The sequence below is a fragment of the Etheostoma spectabile genome, chromosome 20 (genome assembly GCF_008692095.1).
Source record: "Etheostoma spectabile isolate EspeVRDwgs_2016 chromosome 20, UIUC_Espe_1.0, whole genome shotgun sequence".
Lineage (NCBI taxonomy): Eukaryota > Metazoa > Chordata > Actinopteri > Perciformes > Percidae > Etheostoma > Etheostoma spectabile.
In genome coordinates this window covers 25752150-25758023 of record NC_045752.1, presented here as the reverse complement: position 1 = coordinate 25758023, position 5874 = coordinate 25752150, and positions in this window count along the sequence as shown.

Below are 5874 nucleotides of genomic sequence, written 5' to 3'. Positions count from 1 at the left end.
ACCCTGCAGAGATCTGAGGACCAGGTAATCATAGTCCCCAGAAATCCACCAGAGGGTCAGAGACTGTACTTAAGTAGATTTATCAGATATTTTTACTTTACTATTTATTTCTGCCGACTTTTTACTTCTACTCCTTACATTTTAACACATATATCTGTACTTTCTACTCCTTACATTTTACCAAATTGGCTCGTTGCTTTAGTTTTGTACCAAAGGTCGTCTATCAGGTGTGATTGGGAGTGCATGTCAGAGAATAGCACGGACATGCGCCTCACTCCCCGAGCGGGCGCGCACGCCACACGGTGAAAAAAGTGAGAAAAGAAAAAGAGACTAGCTGTCTGGAGGAGAGATGTTTGAGATAGTAAGCATCAAGAAGGACTCCTGGTCAATGTGCTGGGGAACTTCTTCATTAATGCCTGTTTAGTAATTCATATTTTATCCTTTATTTAATTTCCAGAAGCCATGTCTGAGCATACACATACTGTACATGTAGATTCCTTTAATATATAAACGTTAAGGGGAAACTGGATCTGTGAATTCTCACAGAATCCCAACTGAATTCATATCTTGCTGCTCAGTCAGGATTCTATTAACCTGGAGTCCCAGTCTCTGTCTCAATAATCACATATGTGATGTTTTAGGGCTAGTACATTTAAAATGTATTGTCGGTATTGGCATGTAAAGAGCCTTTCTCCCCGTCCATTAAAGCTCTTTAGAAACATGTGTCTGGTCCCGGTAGCTTTGTCATTTGCGAGGCTACTTTCACTTTTGTACTTTAAGTAAATTTCCAAGCATGTACTTTGTTACTCTTACTTGAGTAAAGAAGTTCATTCAGTACTTCTACTTTTACCAGAGTATTTTTTAACACAAGTATCTGTACTTCTACTTGGAAGGGAGTACCTTTGCCATCTCTGCAGAGGATAGAACGCCAGAGGAAGATAACGGACTTTGGCGGAAAGACATGCATCTGGCAGAATTTCCTGGAGCAATCCCGGAAGTGGAACGTCGAGGATATGGACCTCTGATAACATAACTGCCCCGTGTAGGCCTCTTTGTTACACTATAGTGCCAGGGTCAACAGAATGTGCTGTCCATGAAGGATGTAGGCTACACAGAACCTTCCTTCTGTATCAGAAAGTACAGGAAGAAGTCATTGTGTTGCATCCCTTCCACCCTGAGCACCTCATCAGTATGGGCTGATTTGTCACCATTCTAACTTCACTGACACGTATGACAGCAGGGAGGTGATTTCCCCCCCCCCCCCCCCCCCCCCCCCCCACCACAAGCCTACCCCTCCTCCTCCTCTCCCGCACAATTAAAAATGCATCAGGGAACGATTAATGCACGATCCCCAGCTCTACTGATCCGGAGGTGAAGCTGTCAGGAAAGGGATAGGTGTGTGTGGTTGTGTGTTTTGTGTGGGGGGGGGGGGGTGGTGATGGAGGGTTGGCAGCCCCCCTCCCAAGTCCTTTCCTCCTGACTGCAGACTCCTCCTTCTCTCACCCTCGGTCCCCTTTTTTATTTTACTGCACCCCCCCCCCCCCCAGCAGTCTCATCTCTCGCATGTCCTTTTTCCCTCCCTCCTCCCTCCGTGGCTGTCCCATTCTTCCTGACATTCCCCCACTCTCTCCCCGCCTGCACTGGCACACAGGGCTTTAACCTCCGCCTGCCACAGACTCTGTTCACATGTAATCCATCTTAACCTCGCTTCTCTTCTTCCTATTCGGCGCTGCCTCATGAGTGGGCTGTACAGCACAAGGAGCATCATAGAGAAGGAAAACTGCATTCCGAGCAGGACAGACCGGACGTTACATTAGTTAAGGATAAAACAACAAAAAGAACAGCCTACCCTTTAGTATGTCCAGTAATTCAGAGGGTGGTTTTTTAAAATGTAGTCACTGATTAACTGCTTTACAAACCATTGATGTCTGTATGTTCCATTTATGCATATATACATCGTTCTGATGTTGTAATTGTTTTTTTTTACTTCATTACTTTTTTTTTCTTTTTGCGTTTAAAAAAATCAGTCATCTGCGTGGGGATTGGTGCAGTTTAATGGGTTTGTTTATTTTACATCTGGGAGATGCCAAAGTTAGAAATGTTCAAATCCTATACGTACATTTCCTCATAATCTTATAAATGCGTACTCTCATAAATCCATTAATGCATGCACCTCTAGCAGTTTTTTCAATCATGATGAACCTTAAAGGTCCCATAACTGGTGCTCTTTGGATGATTTTTTATAGACCTTAGTTGTCCCCTAAAACTGTATCTGAAGTCTCTTTTATATAGACCTAGTAGTCCCCTAATACTGTATCTGAAGTCTCTTTACCTTAGTGGTCCCTAATACTGTATCTGAAGTCTCTTTATATAGACCTTAGTGTTCCCCTAATCTGTATCTGAAGTCTTTTATATAGACCTTAGTGTCCCCTAATACTGTATCTGAAGTCTCTTTTATATAGACCTTAGTAGTCCCTAATACTGCATCTGAAGTATCTTTTATATAGACCTTAGTGGTCCCCTAATACTGTATCTGAAGTCTCTTTCCCAAAATTCAGCCTTGGGGCAGAACTACAGCCTCTAGAGCCAGTCCCACAATGAGCTTTCCTTAGTATGAGCCATTTCTGTTTCTGTAGCTTTTGAGGAAGAGAGAGGGGGGGGGGGGTTGATGTCTGCCCCAGAAGCCATGATGTCTCTCTCTCTCTCATAGGGGGGCCAAGTTCTCTCGGCAGGCAAAGCAGAGAAAGGGAAGGTAACCTTTCCCCTTATGACCTCATAAAGAGCAAGATTCCAGATTGGCCCATCTGAGCTTTCATGTTCTTAAAGGCAGAGCAGGATACCCAGGGCTCGGTTTACACCTATCACCATTTCTAGCCACTGGGGGACAATAGATAGACTGGGGGAACTATATTAAGGTTAAAAAACCTCGCAAATGAAATTTCCTTGTCATGGGATCTTTAAATACGAATGCCAATAAAGTCCTGCTCAGTCCTGGCCATTCTGCTGATGTAGATGAGAAGAAAAACTTATTGGGACATGATATTTCTTGGAAATCTTTTTCATTTGTATCCTTGATTACATAGAATGGGTACTCAAGGGAGCAGAGTAAAAAAAAAGGCTGAGCAGACGGAGAAAAATGCCAACAAATCATTGATTATTATTAAATTACTTTCTTTAATTATGGGTTTAGGTACAAGGCCAGTAGAAATGGGAGTGTTGGTCCTGCTCACCTCGTGTCACCACCTGAGTGCAGATGACCAGTTTAAGCTTAGATTACCACAACTCACCTGATGTCTTTGCTTTTCCACCTGTGCTTTGGTCATTAGCATTACTAAAGCATGCTGCCATCACCGCTGTCTTGGGAAAGTAGAGGGATGCGGGGTACATTTAAAACTTTCAGAGTCTGTCCTGTGTGCCTGCGACCCTGCCAGCCAGGGCCATAGTACTATAGTCTTTTGTTTTTCTCTCGGACTTGTCTTAAATACAGGACCAGGACGGATCAGCCCCAGCTTACATCCAGGACATGTAAAACCCTATACTCCAACCCACCTACTCCGCTCGCTGCCCCCCCACAGCCAGGGACAACTACTCACCAACAAAACCCAGACTGTTTGCTGATGAATGAGCTCCCTGTTGAATCAGGACGCCATGCATCAGGCCTACGCATCTTCCCCCCCAAGGTTTCCTTCTCTTCTTAACAGCACTTTCATATGGCTCTCTGTAGTTTTGCTTATTTAAACCTAATGTACTTGCACTTACTACGAAGTTTTGACCATGTCTTGGACTTGTTAGTAGTTACTCAGACTTGGCTCGGACTTGGCCATTGGACTTCCCTATTATCCTAGTTGGTCTCAACCAAGTCCAGCACTGCTGCTTTTGTTGTAAAGTACTCCTCTATCAACACAAAACAAGTGATGAAGAGCCCTCCTCAAGAAAACAGGTATTGATTCATAATCCATCTAGAACGGTCATCAACATGGCATAGGCCCGGCTGCATCATACAACTCCATCATCAGGCATCGACCAGTTTCATTATGGCCACAGACGTAAAGTCAGCGAGCTCTTTGTACTGTGAATTCTTCAGGACAAGTATAATTTTAACCCTCTGAGGACGAAAGAGGCCCAGGCGTGTACATTCGTACAACAATGTACAAAATGCACAAAAAACCAAAGGATCCTGGAACCACAGGCAAAAACGGTTACAATACAAAGCAAAGACAGACAAGACAGAAAGCCAGACCGTCAAATAAAACAGAAAGAGAGCAAAAGGCATGACGACTACCAAAATAAGACAAAACACCGAAACCATACAGAACATGTTGATATGAACACATTTACACACAAAGGTGAATTTAAGAAGATGCCCCTTGACCTCAGAGGGTTTAGAATGGTTTCATTCTGGCACCCAGATAGCTCAGTTGGTAGAGGGGGGCCCATATATAGAGGGTTACTCCTCAAAAATGGGGCCGGGTTAGACTCCGACCTGTGACCCTTTGACGCATGTCATTCCCCCCCCTCCCCTTTCATGTCTTCTGTTGTCCTATCAAAACAAAGGTTGAAAATGGCCAAAAAAAGAATGTATCATTTCCATTGTATACTTAATGTAAAATACACGGCCTAATGTGATCCTTTAGTGTGTTCCTCTGCAGTTTTTGACTATTACAAATATACTAAAGCAAAAATGGTCATCTGAAATGAAAACTGTCTCTCACATCACATAATTAACATTTACTGTAAGTAAGTGGTAAGAAGAGGTTTTTTTTTCTGTCTCCGTCTGACGGTCTTTCATTCGGACTAGGAATTGACTCGGTGTCCACTAGTCTTGGTCTTGGACTTATCTTGGACTCAACAAAGGTGGACTTGACTACAGCCCTGCTGTCAGCTGCTATTTCAAGTCAACAGTGGAGAGTGCACTAAAATAGAGACAATATGTATAACGTGAGGAGTGCAGTGTGATATTTGACTAAACCCACCTCATGTTAAATTCTGTATAGCATTGGTGAAATAATAAGTGCCAGCTGGCTTCATCCCGCTGCCCTGCAGCTTTTCACGCCGGCCGGTCTGATCAATGCCTCCTCACCTCGTCCACTGCGGGCCATTCCCAGCTGTCACTTCCTGTCTGAGGTGATGGCCAGAAAGGCCCCTCTGCCTGCCACCTATGCTCCGTCTCCTCGCTCTCCTTCCTGATGTCATCAAGCTTCATCCTGCTTTCACTCCTCCAAGCTCAGCTCGGCACTCCTTCAGTACTGAGTTGAAATGAAAATGTGTTAACATGTAAAGCTGGCTTTATGTGTAAAATGTATAAAAAGGACCTTTTGTTTACTGAAACTATGTCATGGTGAGGTTGCCAAGGTACGGTAAGTTGCCAGGTTTGGTATCATCAAGACCTCACGCATTTCAAGCAACGCCCACTCTCCGATGCTCAGATTTAAACGGTGTGCAGCATAACGTGTCACACTGAAATTTGTGAAATCCATAAAAAATAAACCTTTCTCATTACAAACCATAACAGAAGAGTGAAATCATTTCCAAAACTTTTAGCTATGTATGATTGTTTGATTTCTAACGTTAGCTCAGAATGGCATTGTTGTGTTTGATGCAACTTGTAGCTAAGCTAGCAGTGAACGCACTTGGTTAAGTAGGTCCATTTTTACTGTATGTGACATTACAGAAGTCTCTCGTTGCATCTGTATGCTCCTTGTTGTAAACTGACGCATGCGCAACTAAATGCTTGAAAGTGACTTGAACGTCGTGTGGATGAATGAAAAGTTATATTTGTATAATTTATTATTTTCTTTGCTAACTTTGATATTCACACAGCTACAAGACATATTTAGCATCACAAGAATAATTTTTTTAGGGCCCTGTTGAACC